Raw genomic sequence first — 19,381 nt, forward strand, 5'->3', positions numbered from 1 at the left:
TGAATTTTTAACATTTTTCAGAAGAGCAGTTAGAAAGAAATAGTACCTGAGATCTTTAATAGTCAATAGAAATGCCAAGGAAAGCCCAGCTTCACAAGAATGAAAGGCAGCAAAAAAATAAACAAAAGTTGATTATTTCAACCAAAGCTTACATGTGTCCTCATTTCAGAACCAGTTGAGTTGCTGGTAGAGATCTGGGCTCATTAGGGGCATCTGGTGGAGGAAGCCAGATGGCAGGAAAGCAGAATAATCATCTTCATAATCATTGAGATTTGTACAGCACTTTACAAATTGTAAGGCAGTTCCAAATATATGATGTAATTTCAAATGCCCAAGGCTGAGGGAGATCAACAGAGTGAGTGTTATCCTCCTTATAAATACATAGAAGCTGCTGGCGCATAAGGGACTGCCCTAAGTTATCCCTAGAGTGAGTTGTTGAATCGGTCTTCTGATCTCTAATCCATTGGTCCTTCAACCACAGAATTGTCTTCTCTACTGTAGAAGCACAACATAGTTAAAAGATACATGTAAAGAAAACCTTCTCTTTTATTTTGTGCTAACCCAAGATGTCTCTAAGTGTCTTGAAAACGTTATTACTGATTCTAAAATTACATTTTCAGCCCATTATTCCACTGAGTGTTGGGGGTCACTCTGCCTTTTTCAAGGGGAGAGAATTAATGCCGTAGATATTCTTTGCAAATCGTGAATTAACATCTCTCCTGTAAAAAGGATGGCACTGGTTAGCTACCATTCTTGAGAGAAGTGAGAAAATAGTTCCTCAAATAATTTTCTGTGTTCTGTAGATTGAATAAGGATCCTAGTAGTATACTTTATCTTCGAAGGAGGAATGCCTTGTGGATCAGAAGGCAGTATCACGCTTTTTTCTCATGTGTGGCTACTGCAATACAAGTCATGATGATAACAACTACCATTTACTGAGAAGTTATTATATGCCGAAAAACTATAGCAAGTCCTTTACACACATTATCTAATCTAATCCTTACAACAAATTTGGGATTCAGGTGTTATTACCACTTTACAGATGACAAATGTGAAACTCAAGAAAGTCAGATAACCTTGTCCAAAGTCATACATGGAATAAGAAACAGAACTGAAACTAAACTGAGATCGGTTTCACTCTAAAACCATCCCCTTGCCCATGATATGCTATCACTATCGGTGGTACACTTTACCATTTCCATTGCTGCACAAGGTGATTGCTTCTGCTCCATCCCCCCTTCAACCATTCCAGAGAAAGAGCAGTTACCACTTCTGAGCAGACCGATAAAAACAATGGTTAAGTAACAAATTGGCCCCTGACATTTGAATCCATGTTGAAACCTAAAATAAGTATAATATCATAAATCATAGAAGAATAGAACTTGGTGAAATCTCAAGTGATCATGAACTCTATTCATATTCATTCAATTAATACTCTCTGAGAATCTGCTGTGTGCCATGTAATGCAATAGAAGCTGAAGACAAAAAAAAAGAAAAGAAAAGAAAAGAAAAGCCATAGTTTCTGCCTTTCAGTAATTTACATTTTTAAAGGAAATACAGGCCTGCAAACAAACAATGGCAATACCATTAAGAATAATAATAATGAGGTACGTACAAATTAAAGAGGGGGCCCAGTGAAGAGAATGATCAACAGATTGGGGTTCCAAAAATGCTTTCTAGAAAAAGATGCGTGAGCTGGATCTTAAAGTAGGAATAGGAGTTTGACAGATAAAATTATGTGGGAATGACACTCCAAGAAAAGAAGAAGAGAACATTCAAAGTCATGGGATATAAAAACATATGCAGTGGGGACCTGCGAATGGTTCAACATTGCTAAAGTTTAGGATGAGAGTAAGGGTAGTAGAGACATTAGACTAATGAGGCTGGTCATGGAGGACCTTGTAGGTCATTCAACGTGAGACGATATGCCATTGAAATCAGAAGGGAGATTACCATGATAGATTGGGAAAGGGTGGACTAGGAACTGAGTGAAGCAGCAGCACCAGAAGAAATGGGTTAAAGAGGAACGGTAATAAGGGAAAGGTAATAAGAAAGAAAGAAAGAAAGAAAGAAAGAAAGAAAGAAAGAAAGAAAGAAAGAAAGAAGAAAGAGAGAAAGAGAGAAAGGCTGATTGGAGCTGATTTTACATCCCAAATTTATTTACATGCCTGCAAATAAGCATGCATAGAAATTCTCTAACCCTCTTTTTTCATAAAGATTGTAGTCTTCAGCTTTAATTTTCTACCAATCAACCACTTTATTTTATTTTATTTTTGAGACAGGCTGTCACTCTGTCACTCAGTCTGGAGTAGAGTGGTGTGATCTCAGGTAACTGCAACCTCCACCTCCCAGGCCCAAGCAATTCTCCCACCTCAGCCTCCCAGGTAACTGAGATTACAGGTGCTCACCACTATACCCAGCTAATTTTTGTATTTTTAGTAGAGACAAGGTTTCACCATGTTGGCAAGGCTAATCTTGAACTCCTGAGCTCAAGTGATTCACCCACCTTGGCATCCCAAAGTTTTGGGATTACAGGTGTGAGTCGCTGTGTCTGGCCCCAATCAAACATTTCTTATACAAATATAGAAAGGCCCATATGCAACAATAACCAACTTATATATAAGAACCTGTTTACTCTTGTCACTTCATAAAAGTTAAGTGGAACCTGGGGAAAAAGGTAAGGGTTATAGTAGTGTACCTTGTCATGAAGAAAAAAAAAATGAATTCTCAAATAACACACATTAAGAGACTATTTTTGTATATAAAAGCTTGACCATTTTAAAAAATGTTTAATTGGGTATCAGGTCCTTAGGGTGCAGTGTTACAATAAAAACCTTGAAAAACTAAAATACATTCATATTAATGCTTTCTCCTCATAAATGCCTTGAATTACAAATAAAGAATCACCACAAGATGAAATAAGGAGGAAAACTCCTTCTATTTTAAAGACTAAAGAGTGAAAGTAGGGAGGAAACGAACTGAGATGTCTCATGTGTGTCTAAGTAAGCAAGAAAGGAGAATTGTTAAAGGACATTCTAATTATGATTAGGATAAAGGCCAGTTCAGCTAAACTGTCACATCTGGCTTCTAGTGATACCATTCTACATAATGGAAATAATAAGTTAAGTTAGTAAGATTGTTGGAGTCTCTTATGAATATTAGATGTATTTCCTCAGTGAGTAAGACTTAGAATGTCAGAGAGATCAATTTATGTGATTACAATTAATAAGGTAATTAAGAAATGGAGACAGCTCAAGAGGATATTGCCTGATAATTAATAAACCAGCTGGAAAGGATAAGGGTCCTAGGGAACGGTGAATTAAATGAAGATCAGCTTGGAGAATTTCTATCAATAAGATATGAGCTATTTTTTAAGGCAGTCAGGGTTAGTATCTGAAGGCCATCTGCTAAAAAATAAAACTCTAATTAACAGGATTTTTGGAATTTCATGTCCTATAACATTTTAGAGAGGCCAGAAAGAAGGTCAGAAATAGGCAGGGAGAAGGTAAGAGGAAAGAAGATCAGAAACAGGCAGGGAGAAGGTAAAGGTGAACAGCACTGTTCATGGAAAAGAGCACGTGGTCTAGAGGGAAGGACCTGGTTCTACCTCCGCCTCTGCCAGAGATGAGCTGTGTCAAACTGGAAGGAAGCACTTCTCTTCAGGGCCCCAATTTCTTCATTTATAAAATGAGATGATTGAACTGTATAGCCTCTATGGTTCCCTGTAGCTCTGAAATTTGAATTATAAACACAGGTCCTTAACAATGACAACCCTTAAAAACTAAAAATGAATACTTGGGCCAGAACAATAAGTGGTCATTGTTGGCTAATGGTGTTGACTAGATACCAACAAGCATCAAAGCCCCTGACTTTAAAGAAAAACATTAAAAAGAAAAATATGGAAGGAATTGTCCCATTTTCTTAAGTCATGCACCTGAAAATAAAAATGAAAAATAAAGCAAGGGACTATGGTTTATTTTTCCTTGCAGCTCCTGATACTTGTAACCAGATAATTTATGGTTACAGGAGGTCTAGCTACAACTGTTGACAAAATATCCCTTGTCATAAGAAACAACATAAAATATTCATCTCAAAGTTCAATCCCCTCAGTGACAATGTTCTCTGGAAACCAAAGCTTAAAAATCCCTGTTACTTGTTAAACTAGGAAGTATCCTTGCTAATCAGACACTCTGGTGGTTAGGTAAAAATATCTTTGAAGAAAGGCGCCAAATATCTTACATACACAGAGGCAAGTGACAGAACAGACAGCTGCTTGCTGGGACCTCAATTTACCTCCCACTTCTCCAAAAGGCTTCAATACCTGAACATTGACTGAAGTTTCTGGGGTGAAGTTTACACAAATGGAACTGAAGGGTCAGAGCAGAGAGTTGCAAAAGTCAATTTTCCTCAGGCCAAAAAGCAAGGTAGGCAGGTTAAACAGGGAGAGGACAAAAGCCTTCATGCCACCGTATACTCACCCAAAACAAAACAAAAGCAACATGTGGGAAGAATAATGACAGAAGTTAGGGAAGGGTCCTTTCTCCTCCTTATAAGCCCACCATACTGGGAGAATGCAATGTAAGGGTCAAGAAAGCAGCCACGTCTGGTTTCTACCATCATCAATGTAGTAGTGGAGTTGGGGAAAAACATTTTACAAAATCTAGTAATTTTCTGGTATGTTGAGGCAATGTGGGGTCATTTAGAACTTGAATATAAAGATATCAGAAACTGCAGCAGGAAAACATACCACTGAGAGAAACAAAAGAGTCAAACAATGGGGTCTCTTTCAAAGTATCTGCCCCTGTCCCCTTGTTCTCCTCTGGGCCATAAGCTGCTGCACATTTGGGTGGATGGGAAGGCCTGAAACATCTAATTGCTGGGCCCTTCCCAAGGGTCTCAGATGGCATGTTCTCTCTTCTCCACAAGCACCTAGGTACCAGAAAAGCCATGTAAGAATGAACAGCAAGGCCAGTTTTCAAAGGCGAAAACAAGAGTCACTTGGTGACGGGCAGCTTGTCAAGCAGGTGTAAACAGATAAGGGCTGTGCCCCCCAGTTGGAGAGGGATGATGGGCAGGCAGTGAGGCAGGAGGTAAAGCTCATTGTTGGTGTCCCTGCAAATGATTGTAGCACTTTCAGCACCTCTGGCAAGGCTCTTTTCTCTGGGACTCCTTACACAGCTTACCAGCCTCTGTAGTGCCCTCAGGGTCAACCAGCAGCTTCCCAAAATGTAGCTGAAGAATCACAATTCCCAACTCTGAGGTTCTACTTGTACCCTTGTTTCCCAAGTTGAGCAGTGATGTAAATTCCAAGAGTAGAGCACCAAATAAATTGGGCACACCAGATAAAATAGACTCCCTTCTATGGACACTGCACATCAAAGGGAACCCATTCTTTCAGGCCCGAAAGAGTAGAAAAATTATTTTGGCAGTAGATGGTTTGAAAGGATTGTAGTTTGTGATTAATTATTTAAATCCCAAGTATTTAACCTAAGACATCCCGATAGGTAATCAGTGAATAAAGCACTTGTTGGGTTTGTTTTGTTTCACAAAGCAGTTTACTTGGAGAAGGGAGATACCATAGCATGGCAGTATACAGAAGTAATAACAATGGACCTGAAGTCACCTAGAAGAGCAGCCATGCTAGTTAAATATACTAACCAGGACATCTGTATGTCATGCTTACATTTTTCTTTATAGCTCAAACGTTTTGTAATGTGGAAAGAGTAACGAGCTAAGAATTCAAATCTAGCTTCCAGTTCAAGCTCTGTCACCAGCCAGTTATGTGACTTTGGGCAATTTACCTCCTTGGATTCAGTTTTCTTTTTTTTTCTTTTTTTTTTTGAGACGGAGTCTCGCTCTGTCACCCAGGCTGGAGTGCAGTGGCCAGATCTCAGCTCACTGTAAGCTCTGCCTCCTGGGTTTACGCCATTCTCCTGCCTCAGCCTCCCGAGTAGCTGGGATTACAGGCGCTGCCACCTCGCCCGGCTAGTTTTTTGTATTTTTAGTAGAGACGGGGTTTCACAGTGTTAGCCAGGATGGTCTCGATCTCCTGACCTCGTGATCCGCCCGTCTCGGCCTCCCAAAGTGCTGGGATTACAGGCTTGAGCCACCGCGCCCGGCCGGATTCAGTTTTCTTACCTATAAAATGAGGAGACTGGTGACTTGTAAAATTTCTTCAAGTGCCAATTAATGGCCCAATAGTCTTGGACCATGATTATAAAAACACTCATTTAGAAGAAAAGAACATTACAGTCTGGTCAGAAATTTCAAGACAATCATCCAGACACACTTTGCCAATTATTCATCACTATGACACTTTGAGCATAAGAAGGCAGTAGTATTAATGTTTTAGAATATGCAATACTGTTTTATGAGTTTGCAGGTTCTAACACAGTGGTTATCAACCAGAAACCACTCCCACTGCCTCAGGCAAGAGACACCAGTCAACATCTGGAGACATTTTTGGTTGTCACAATTGGAGTGGGGTTGGGGTGTAAGAGGCTGAGGAGTGGGAGGATATTACTGGCATCTAGAAAGTGGAGGCCAGGGCTGTTGTCAAACATCCTATAATGCACGGGACAGCCTCCACCACAAAAAATTATCTGGTCCCAAATGTCACTAGGGCCGAGGTGGAGCTCTATGAATACAATGGCTAGGCAGATAGCTGAGTCATGAAACAGGTAGGTCACCTGGAGAGATAAGCACCCTCACCTTTACCAGGCTGTGCCCATGTAAGAATGAGGGCCTGCTGCTGCAATCCTCCAGTTCCTCCTAAGTCATCAATCTAGATTTTATAGGAACTCATCTGACTTTTGAATCATGGTGATGACTCACCAATTCTTTTAACATACTAAATTTATGGGGGAAAGGGGACTGTCAGATTCAGACTGCAGGCTGCTGGTGTGCCACCTCTGTTTTAAGTCTTAGATGGCAGACACCCAGCTGCATTCCCCTAGCCTGCAAGAGAAATTGTTCAAAGGAAATATGGCCACTTGAACTATTCTGTAATTCTCTAAGGTTAAATAGTTTTTCAGGGGCAAGCGACTGTCTAGTTGCACAACTAGGAAAAACATGCAGTGAATGATGAGGAGCAGCACGTTAAATGCATTTTTCTTATTCAGTCTTGAATTTAGCCTATATTCAGCTTTTGTTTATGTTAATGCCAACTTGATTTTCTCTTCGTTTAAGTCACATTTAATCCAGGAGCCCCAGTGCTGCTCAGAGGAGATAAAGCAAAAGCTGACTGGGCACGGTGGCTCATGCCTGTAATCCCAACATTTTGGGAGCCGAGGCAGGCAGATCACCTGAAGTCAGGAGTTCAAGACCAGCCTGACCAACATGGTGAAACCCAATCTCTACCAAAATACAAAAATTAGCCAGGTGTGGTGGCAGGCGCCCTGTAATCCCAGCTACTTGGGAAGCTTAGGCAGGATAATTGCCTGAACCCAGGAGGCGGAGGTTGCAGTGAGCTGAGATCATGCCATTGCACTCCAATCTAGGAGCCTGGGCAAAAACTCCGTCTCAAAAAAAAAAAAAAAAAAAGTAAAAGCCTTTCCAAAAGAGGCCACAGCCTTTCTAATGAGCTGTCCTCAGCCTCAGCGCCTTTGAATGCTGTAACTTTCTTAGGAGGAGTAGTTACTGCAGAGCCCTCATGTTTCACCACGGCATGAAATTTGAAAGCTCCAGAAACATTTTTTTTTTTTCCAGCAGGGGAACACAGGGATTCAACAGAATCTCTGCTATGAGGAGCCTGGTTAGATAGGAAGAGGTGTCAACACCTTTCCTCACTACTTCCTTTCGGGATCTCTGCTATGCCTAGTAGTGAGGAAAGGTGTTGACACCTCTTCATATCTAACTAGGCTCCTCATTGGTATCATTAATTAAAAACCACCTGACTGGCCCTGGACTTCTTACTGCTCATTGATGGAACTTTTATCTGGCCTTTTTTCAGGTTCAGACACCTGACTTGGACAGCAGACACTCACTTTGGAGCACTTGGCATGGACTTTCTCAAATAACTAAATAGTGTTCTATCACCTAATACTATCTGGAAGTTCTGGAACCCGAAGGTGAGGTTGCTTACTGGTAACTTTGAAGAGAAGGTGACAATACATTATGGTTTCTAAAGCACTTTCAGCTCATTTCACATTGTTTTCACATCTATTGTGACTGTGATACACAGAGCATGCCTGTGAACTCTGTAGGATTGGTCTTACTATACACATTTCATTGATAGTACAACTAACTTATATAACAATCCATGGGGAAGGTAGTGTAGCACAGACTATGGAGCAGGTTGCCTGGGTTCAAATCCCTGGGTTCAAAGTTGTTTCTTATCAACTGTACAAGCTTGGACAAGTTTCTTTATTTTTCTGTGTTTCATTTTCATCATCTGCAAAATGAGAATAATAGCATTTACCTAATATGGTTTGGATGTGCATCCGCTCCCAGTCTCATGTTGAAATGTGATCCCCAATGTTGGAGGTGGAGCTTGGTGGGAGGTGTTTTGGTCATGGAGGCAGATTCCTTGTGAATGTCTTGGTGCTGTCCTTGAAGTAATGAGTGATTTCTCACTCTGTTAGTTCACATGAGAGTTAGTTGTTTAACAGAGCCTTGCTCCCCCTCTTGCCATGTGACATGCCTGCTTCCCCTTCACCTTCTGCCATAATTATAAGCTTACTGAGGCCTCATAAGAAGTCAAGCAGATGCTGGTGCCATGCGTCTACAGACTTCAGAACCATGAGCCAAATAAATGTCTTTTCTTTATAAATTACCCAGTCTTACGTATTCCTTTATAGCAATGCAAAATGTACTAACACACTACCTCATAGGGTTGTCATGAGACTTAAAAGAGTAAACATATATGTAAAGTACCTAGGAAATGGCCCGGCACAAAGTAAACACTGTAGCATTAACTACTAATGTCATTTTCCAGAAGAGAAAACCAAACTACTGGATATCCCTGGCAGTCTGACAGCTGGGAACGGACTCAACCATTTTACTGTCACTCAACAAAGAAATCAAGAAGCAAAGTGCAGAGTGATATGTCAGTTGCCCATCATGCAAGAGGGACATTGAGAATTTGAAACCTTGGTCCCTTGACTTCATATACAGTGTCTTTCCATCTCACCATGTGGCCTTGGGTATGATAGCATGCCTGGGAGAACAAGCAATGAAGGTGTAAAGATGTATGCAACACAGCAACTTGTTAAATCTTACTTTGAACAGTACCAAGAAAGTCTTCATGAAGTGCTGAAGTATATGAAGACTATGGCCCTCTGGAACCAAAAGCTGTGGGAGCAAGAATAAAATTAATCAGTCCAGAAACACAGTTCCTGAAAACTTGTGGAGCTATTACCATTATCTCTGAAATGTGTGTGCCAATACATTGGCAAAAGCACTCACTTCCCATAGAAAGTTCTTTGAGTTCAGTTACACATACCAAGCTGAGCTGGAAGTGAAAATAATTGCCTACTCCAGCACTGGAGAGTTTCAAATATATAGCAACTTGCTGGGTGTCCAGAAATTGATCACTTCATCATCCAACAATCCAGCCAGGAGAGCAATTGCTCCAGTAGGAAGGTTAACAGGCAAGAAAATGAATCAGCGTCTTATGGTCACAAATATGTTTTTGCTGCTCTCCCTAAAAATTGCTGTGATTTTTTTATTAAGTTTGGATGCCTAGGTATTTTACTGCTGAGGCTCAATCAAGCCATTGAGCTATTGTTACAACAACTGACCATGCCATGATAGCATTATCATGGCTGTTTTTCTGTTGCTATGTGGTCAGCATTATGGATTGGGAATAAATTTGAGCTATGTGCTGATCTGCTTTCCAGCATGCAGCATTATTGATTCTGAAGGAGCTTTAGCTTTGTAGACTGTGGATGTATATTGAGAATAATATCAGGGTGCAGATATTACCAAACCTTTATATGTTTGGTTTGTTTCCTAATAAAACACCCATAAGATCTTCCAAGGGGCCCACCTCAGTTAAGCTAGGAATTCACTCAGCCTATTAATATACTAAAATGCCAAGTCAGGGCTTCTCTGATTGTTGCTGCATGCAGTAGGATGTGACAGTTTTTAGAAGTGGCTTGTTTAAAAGCTTTGCACTTCCTTGGAAGAAGGTTCATGTAATATGACTAAATAATTATTACGATCATCATACATATTCATTAGATAAAATTATTTTTCAAGTATATACAGAACAAAATATGCTAGGTTTTAATTCTAAAATAGGATGACACCATTAGTTTTCTTTTTGTTTTTTTTCTTTTTTTTTTTGAGATGGAGTCTCACTCTTGTTGCCCAGGCTTGAGTGCAGTGGCACGATCTCAGCTCCCTGCAACCTTTCTCTCCTGGGCTCAAGCGCTTCTCCTGCCTCAGCCTCCCTAGTAGTTGGGATTACAGGTGTGCACAACCACATACAGCTAATTTTTTTTTTTTTTTTGTATTTTTGGTAGAGACACAGTTTCACCATGTTGCCAAGGCTGGTCTCGAACTCCTGGGCTCAAGTGATCCACCTGCCTTAGCCTCCTAAAGTGCTAGGATTACAGGCGTGAGCCACCACACCTGGCCAGGATGACACCTTTATAATGTAGGTGTGCCTCGCTTTAAATTAACCAGTAGTTTTCTGAAATGTGAAATGTGTGTAGTTATGTTCAAGCTGGACAAATCTCTCCCTAAATGTATGTTATGTAACTAGTATCTTTTATACAGAGGCCTTGCTCACTCAAACCTAGTCTCTCTTTAGTTACCAAGAACATAACTAGATAATCTTTTGAGGCCACTCATTCCCAGTTCAACATTCCATTCAACATTATCTACACAGAGATCTTATGTGTAATATTCAGAAAACAAAAGACTTAATTTGAGAAGAGCCAGAGTGAAACTAGAAACAGATTTACTTGGCAATTAAGTTAGATAAATATCAGTAATTCCAGCATATATTACCCAGGTGTGGTCTTATTTCATCTTTCCTCACAAAGGAATTAGTATAGTCTTTTGGCCCTGGGTGGCTTAGGTCAGAGTCCTCTTCTTGCCTCATTATCCTTTGGGATTCTTGATGACACTCCCCGTGGGGGTTCTCAGATTCTCGCTGCATTCTCTCAGGGTTCCCCTCTACCTTCAGAAAGTTTCTTTTTTACAGCACATTCAGCTGTTGGTGCTTTCACCCTGACTTCTTGATCTCCTCTGCACATTTAAGCAGGGCTTTATCTGATGCTGACAGTTTGGCTGTGCTTGCCATGGTAACATTCTCTGCATCTAGTCCCAGGTTTGCACATCTTACTGTGGTTCCCCTGCCTCTTAGGTTAGGTCTCAGACATACCCCACAATCTTTCTCAGCTGGGCTACAGAACATCTCCTGGCATCTGTGGAGTTCAGGACAAGAGGATAGAGAAGATGTGACTCTGGACTCCTAGCTATGCTTCAGCTCAGGCAGCGTGACTTTGAGCTCTATTATGTATTGCGTTCTGGGTAAGATTTCTTTCGAAGCAAGATTTTCTTGGCAAACAAGCAAATGGAGAAGTTTACATACTAAAATGATGGCAAGTACTTCTTTCTTAAGTCACCATGTGGTCAGGGAACCTTCTGTTTATATTCACTTTCTGGTTACCTATTACTATGTTACAAAGCCATACAAAACTTGGCAGCTTAAACAGACAAGCATTTTATTATATCTCCAGATGTCATGGATCAGAAATTCAGAGAAGCATCAGGCTCAGCTGGGTGGGTTTTTTTTCTCTACATGGCTTGAAGGAGCTCACTTGGGGGTATTCAACTCTTAGGTGGGTCTGAATGGTCCACAACAGCTTCTCTCTCATGTCACTCGATGGTGACAGCAGGAAGTCTGGGCTTAGCTGGATCTGTCAACCCAAAGTGCCTACATGTGGCTACTCCAGTATGGCATTCTCAGGAAAACTGGACTTCTTATATAGAGGCTCAGAGATCTCAAAGATACCATTCTAAGAAACAGAAAGTGAAAACCTACAGATGTTTAGGGCCTGGGCTCAGAAAGCTGGCACAGTATCACTTCTGCTATTATTCCATTGGTCAAAGCAGTTACAGAGCCCATCCACATTCAAAGGGAAGGCAATAGACCTCTACTAAAAATAGTAGCAAGGAATTTGTGGCCATTTTTAATCTACCGTAGTTACAGACCTTTAAATGCTGCCATCTTTAACCCAAATGACCATATGGTCAGTGACTTCACCACTCCCACTTCTCTTTCTGATCTCAGTTCACTTTCTCGTCTTGCACTCTACCCTGGCAAAGATAATCGTGCTGCTGATTTGATGTATACTGGCCAGTCTAAGGAATCATGGCCTCACATTGTTCACTATACATTTCTGAACTGACTTCCAAGAGCACCATCTGCATTCCCTATTAGGCCTTACCACTTTGTAAAGTGCGGAAGTTTCCCTTCGGCTACGGTTGTCATATAAAAGAAGAGGCATGTAGTTAAACTTGAACTTAAGACAAACAACAAACTTTTTTATTATTATAAGAATGTCTCAAATATTGCATGGGACATACTATACAAAACAATTGTTTAATCCCACAGCCCTAATATTTTACTGACATGATTAAAGCAATTACTTATACACATATCACAGTTTAACAATGGAGACAAGAGTCACAGAATTATTTTAATTCTTTGACTTTTCTTTCCCATAACATGTGGTTTATTATCACACTGATTAGGTGAGGGTGAGAGGAATCCAATACTGAGATCAATCAAATCTTATGACTACCACTTTGCCTAAATATATTAATACATAAATGGCTTTTACTAAACAAACTTTTTTGTTTAGCAAATCCTTCTATCATTCCTTTTTGAAGTTAAAAAAAAAAACCTCTGCATTTAAATGTAGCTACATTGCCAATGTAAAGTTAGTCAAAAGTATTTATTGTGTACTTTATGATAAGTCATTAACAATCAGCATGTGCTTCTTGACTGGGAGGAGTTCAGAGTCTAGGAAGGATAGAGAAATGTGAATAGATTATCACAGAGCAATGTAATAGGACTTAAAATAAAATAAGAAAAGCGTTCAGCAGGTATGACAAAAAAGGCTTAGGGAATTTGACATCATAGAGGAGGGAATATTTGGTCTGATCTTGAAGAAGAAGTAAGAATTACCCAGGCAGAAAAGGAAGCCAAAGTCATTCTCAGCAGAAAACAAAAACAAATAAACTTGTACAAGTGAACATCTATGAGGGATCCTGCCATGTTTGTGTAGCAGAGAAGGCTCTTGGTCTAGTCAAAGCTGGAGAAGAGGCACTGGAGCCCCATTTGCTCAGATTCACCCATACTACAAATACATGAAAAGGATGAGGTCCCTAATTCATCCTAACATTTAGCAACAGCAAGAGGAAGACTAACAAAAGCAAGTGATCACAAGGCCCAACAAATAATCAAAATAAAGGCAAGAGGAAAGATGCCCAACTTCAGCAAGGATGAAAAGAAAATTGATGCTGTAGCTCCCACAACTGTAATTCTCCTCTCACTATGGCAAAAGCTAATTTTCTCCATGAGAGTGGCTTGGAAGATTACAGAAAATAATTTACAAGCTTTCAGTTTTAGAGGTAATCAGCAAAATATTTCTCAGATTCACTGTGTGAAAAAAGGAGCAAAAATTCTTCTAACGATTCCATTAGAAATGCTATGATAGTGAGGTCCCAAGCAAGCTAGAAAGCAGGTTCCTGTGCACACAGAAGCCATGTATGTTTGGGTACTGCATACTTGTAATTTAGGATTAATGATAGTTCAGTGGTCCAACATGGACAGGAAAACATGGTGAAGAGCCAAGACCCAATGATGACAAAACAGCAGAAACATCTTTTTGATGTCTGATACACCTTCAATTATTTGATGTTTTTCATTACTGATTTTATAAACCTAATTATTAAAACATGAAAGAGAAATGAGATATCTTGACACACCTATTGGAATGGCTCAAAATTAAAAAAAAAAAATCTGACAGTGCCAAATGCTGAACAGAATGGAAACCAACTTGAATCTTTATATATTGCTGGTGGGATTTCCACATTGGGGAAATGTTTGGCAGTCTATAAAGTGAAGGTTACATGAAAGTATTTACCCTAGAGAACTAAAAGCCTATGTCCACATAAAAACCTGCATTTGAATGTTTAAGCAATCTTATCCATAAATGCTTAAAGTTGGAAACAACCCAAAATGTCTATCAGGTGAATAGAGAAATCGTTATATCTATATAGCAATAAAAAGGAAAGAACTACAGATACACACCACAGCATGGATGAATCTAAGAAGCATTATGCTAAGAGAAAGAAGTCTGACTCAGAAGAACACATATTGAATGACTCAATTTATATGATATTTGGAAAAGAAAAAATCATGGGACAGAAATTTGATCAGTGGTTGCCAGTGTCTGGAAGTGGAGAAGGCAGATTGACTCCTACAAAGGGTCATGAGGAAATAAATCTGTATCTTGACTTTGGTGATTGTTATCTGGTGTATAAATTTGTCAAAATTCATTGAGTTGTACACATAAACACAGTGAATTTTATTGTATATAAATTATATCTTAAAACAAAATGAACTTTGATGTCTAAGACAGAAAAAAATGAGTTGAAGAAAGCATTATCTTGATTTTTTGTTTGATTATGGTTTGACTATTTTCACTACTGAAGACTTTCGATCTTTATCCTTTTGTTGGCAATAATTTATATCCTATATATCCAGTGGTAGACTTGAATGTCAACCAACCATTTTCAGCCAGTTTTGAGAGAATTAGGCCCTAATAACTACAACATCCATAGTATGTAATGAACAAATGTCTCTTATCTGAAGCTAGAGAGGTCCTAGTTATGTACCATCTTTGAGAAAATTGAGGAAAAGGTCACTTAAGTTATTTTCTCTGTTTTATGGTTTAGATGAGGAACTCTGTTTGAACTTATAGCTAATATAGATTAAACTGGTAAAAAGAGACCAGTTAGGCATATTAGCATAATGTAGCCAAGTAAGTATGTTTTTGGGCACTTTTTCATGTTATGAAGTAGTTCTGAATGCTACAAAGGGAAAATATGGAAAGATTCCTTTTACTAGTTTGTGTCTGCACCAACTGTTTTTGCTTTCTTAGTTAGAACACTAACAGAGTGTAGTTTCAAACCATAAAACCAAGACTAATTCACCAGGGCAGTCAGCCTTACCTCTCAAAAACACATTTCTTTTTTTTTTTTTTTTTTTTTTTTTTTTGAGGCGGAGTCTTGCTCTGTCGCCCAGGCTGGAGTGCGGTGGCCGGATCTCGGCTCACTGCAAACTCCGCCTCCCGGGTTCAGGCCATTCTCCTGCCTCAGCCTCCCGAGTAGCTGGGACTACAGGCGCCCACCACCTCGTCCAGCTAGTTTTTTGTATTTTTTAGTAGAGACGGGGTTTCACTGCTTATCTTCCTTGTTTAGATAGCCCTGGTGTTGGAATGTAAAATTCCTGAGGTGATCCCTAAATAGACAGGGCAGTGCTTCTTTCATGAATAGCTAATTTGAGTCAATAAAATGTTTGTCAAAGGGGCAGGAAAAAAAAAAATCAGTGGGTCTCAAGAAATTCAACAAAGGAGTAACACTTAGACTAATTTTCTACTGTGACATCTGAGGTATCTCAGGAGACATCTGGCACTATGTTTACAACCAGGTACTCATAAAGGGAGAGCCAGGGAGAAAATTAACTTTAAAATTCATCTAGCTGTAAATTCAGACATCCAAAACATAAGATGGAGCGACGGGGGAGTAAAAGTGTAAGGTTGTTGTGTGCAATCAAATTTAAGTTGTTGTCATCTTGAAATAAACTGTTATAAGATGTTGTATGTAAGCCTTATGGTAACCAAAAAGCAAAAATATATAGAAGACAAACAAAACAAAAATAAAAAAAGATTCAAAACATATTACTACAGAAAACCATCAAGCCACAAACAAAGACAGCAAGAGAGAAAAAAAGAAACAGAATATCTACAAAACAACCAGAAAACAATTAACAAAATTACAGTAATAATAAGTCCTTACCTATAAATAATTACCTTGAATGTAAATGGATTAGATTCTCCAATAAAAAGACATAGAGCGAATAAATGGATAAAGAAAACCATGACCCAATTATATGCTGCCAAAAGAATTTTTGTTTTCTAGGAATATCAATATGTATGTCAGACTAAATAAACTTTAAGTTAAAAACTGTAAAAAAAGACAAAGAAGGATGTTATGTAATGATAAACTGGTGATTTCATCAAGAAGATTAGACAATTATAAATATATATGCATATGCACCCAACAGTGGAGCACCTAAATATATAAAACAAATATTAAGACTATTTAGAGGGATATAGATTGCAATACAGTAATAATATGAGACTTCAGTACAACACTTTTAGTAATGGACATGTGGAAACATTGGACTTGAATAACACTTTAGACTAAATGACCAAACAGGCATATACAGAACTTTCCATCCAATAGCAACAGAATACACATTTTTCTCAAGTGCACACAGAACACTCTCCAGGATAGGTAATATGTTAGGCCACAAGATAAGTCTTAGCAAATTTAAGATTAAAACCATATCAAGTATCTTTCGCATCACAATAAAAGAATAAATGAATAGCAGAAGGAATCTAGGAAAACTCATGAATATATGAAATGAAACAACATGTTCCTGAACAACCAACGAATCAACAAAGAAATTAAAAGAGAAATTTAAAAACATCTTGAGACAAACAAAAATAGGAATACAACATGAGAAAATGTATGGAATCCAGCAAAAGCAGTTGTAAGAGGAAACTTCATAGCAATAAATGCCTATATCATAAAAGAAGAAAGGTAGCAAAAAAACAAACAAACAACAACAACAATGTTGTGCCCCAAGGAAATAGAAAAAGAAGAACAAAGTAATCTCAATGTTATGAAAAGGAAAGAAATAATACATACCAGAGCAGAAATAAATAAAATAGAACTTAGAAAGATAATACAAAAGATCAACACAAATGAAAGTTGGGTTTTTTTTTTTTTTGAGAAGACACTATTTACAAAACTTTAGCTAGACTAACCAAGAGAAAAAGAGAAAATATTCAAACAAATGAAACCAGAAATGAAAGAGGAGATATTATAACTGATACTACAAAAATACAAAGGATCATAAGAACAATTATATGCCAAAAAATTAGATAACTTAGAATGGTTAAATTCCTAGACACATACAACCTCCAAACACTGAATCATAAAGAAATAGGAAATCTGAACAAACCAATAATGAGTTATGAGAAATCCATAGTCTCCCATTTAAAAAAAAAAAAAAAGCTCAAGACCTGATGGCTTCACTACTGAATTTAACCAAATGTTTAAAGAATAACTAATGTCAATTCTCCACAAACTTTTACAAAAAATTAAAGAGGAAGGAATATTTTCAGACCTATTTATGAGGCCAGCATGGTTCTGATACCAAAGCCAGGCAAAGACATCATAAGAAAAGAAAGCTACCAGACGATATCTTTGTTAACATCAGTGCAAAAGTCTCAACACAATAGTAGCAAACAAAATTCAACTACACATTAAAAGGATCACTCACCATGATGAAGTGAGACTTACTCCTGGGATAGAAGGATGATTCAACACTCACAAACCAATAAATGTGATAGACTACATTAACAGAATGAGGGACAGAAAATTACATAATCATGTCGTCAGATGAAGGAAGTCATTTGACAAAATTTTTCACGATGTTCTTTCATGATAAAAACACTCAAAAACTAGCTATGGAATAACAGTAATTCAACACAGTAAAGATGATATGCAAGAAACTCACAGCTAACATTATAATCAATGGTGAAAAATTGGAACCCTTTCCTCTAGAATCTAGCACAAGACAAGCATGCTCACTCTCACCACTTAACATTCAACAGTTTGGAAGTCGTTGCAGACCAATAAAGTAAGAGAAAGAATGAAAAGGCATCCAAAAGATGGCCGAATAGGAACAGCTCTGGTCTGCAGCTCCCAGCGAGATCGACACAGAAGGCAGGTGATTTCTGCATTTAAAACTGAGCCACCCAGTTCATCTCACTGGGACTGGTTGGACAGTGGGTGCAGCCCACAGAGGGCGAGTTGAAGCAGGGTGGAGCATCACCTTACCCTGGAAGCGCAAGGGGTCAGGGAATTCTCTCCCCTATCAAAGGGAAGCTGTGAGAGACTGTACTAGGAGGAACAGTACACTCTGGCCCAGATACTGTACTTTTCCCATGGTCTTCCTAACCAGCAGTCCAGGAGATTCCCTCTGGTGCTATGCTACCAGGGCCCTGGGTTTCAAGCACAAAACTAGGAGGCCATTTGGGCAGACACTGAACTAGGTGCAGGAGTTTTTATTCATACCCCAGTGGCATCTGGAATGCTAGTGAGACAGAATCGTTCACTCCCCTGGAAAGACGGCTGAAGCAAGGGAGCCAAGTGGTCTGGCTCGGCAGGTGCTACCCCTATGGAGCCCAGCAAGCTAAAATTCACGGGTTTGAAATTCTCACTACCAGCACAGCAGTCTGAGCTTGAACTGGGACACTCAAGCTTGGTGGGGAGAGAGATATCTGCCATTGCTGAGGCTTGAGTAGGTGGTTTTACCCTCACAGTGTAAACAAAGCCACCAGGAAGGGAAGTTCGGACTGGGCAGAGCCCACTGCAGCTCAGCAAGGCAGCTCAGACTGCCTCTCTATACTCCTCCTCTCTGGGCAGGGCATTTCTTAAAAAAAAGGCAGCAGTCTCAGCCAGGGACTTATAGATAAAAGTCCCATCTCTCTGGGACAGAGCCTCTGTGGGAAGGGGTGGCGGTGGGCACAGCTTCAGCAGACTTAAACATCCCTGCCTGACAGCTCTGAAGAGAGCAGTGGACATCCCAGTACAGTGTTTGAGTTATGATAAGGGACAGACTGCCTCCTCAAGTGGGTCCCTGACCCCCATGTATCCTAACTGGGAGACACCTCCCAGTAAGGGCCGACAGTCACTTCATACAGTAGAGCTCTGCCTGGCATCTGGTGAGTGCCCCTCTGGGACAAAGCTTCCAGAGGCAGCAATCTTTGTTGTTTTGCAGGGTCTGCTGGTGATACCCAGGCAAACAGGTCTGGAATGAACTCCAGCAAACTCTAGCAGACCTGCAGCAGAGGGGCCTGACTGTTAGAAGGAAAGCTAATAAACAGAAAGGAAAAGTATCAGCATCAACAAAAAGGACTTCTACTCAGAGACTCCATCCAAAGGTAACCAACATCAAAGACCAAAGGTAGATAAATTTGTGAAGATGGGGAGAAACCAGTGGAAAAAGGATAAAAATTCCAAAAACCAGAATGCCTCCTCTCCCCCGAAGGATCACTCCTCT

General features: G+C 39.5%; 1 long non-coding RNA gene across 1 annotated transcript in view; it reads right to left on the reverse strand.

The window, feature by feature from the left end:
• Positions 1-19,160, reverse strand: part of LOC117064887 — a 155,729-nt gene extending 136,569 nt beyond the window's left edge. Inside the window, exons 1-2 of the long non-coding RNA XR_004429725.1 lie at positions 19,014-19,160; positions 9,220-9,291 (exon numbers count right to left, since the gene is read on the reverse strand). This is a non-coding gene — a long non-coding RNA (uncharacterized LOC117064887). The remainder of the gene's footprint in view (positions 1-9,219; positions 9,292-19,013) is intronic.
• Between the last annotated feature and the right edge of the window lie 221 nt (positions 19,161-19,381).

This window comes from Trachypithecus francoisi, unplaced genomic scaffold, assembly GCF_009764315.1.
Source record: "Trachypithecus francoisi isolate TF-2019V2 unplaced genomic scaffold, Tfra_2.0 Lachesis_group2, whole genome shotgun sequence".
NCBI lineage: Eukaryota > Metazoa > Chordata > Mammalia > Primates > Cercopithecidae > Trachypithecus > Trachypithecus francoisi.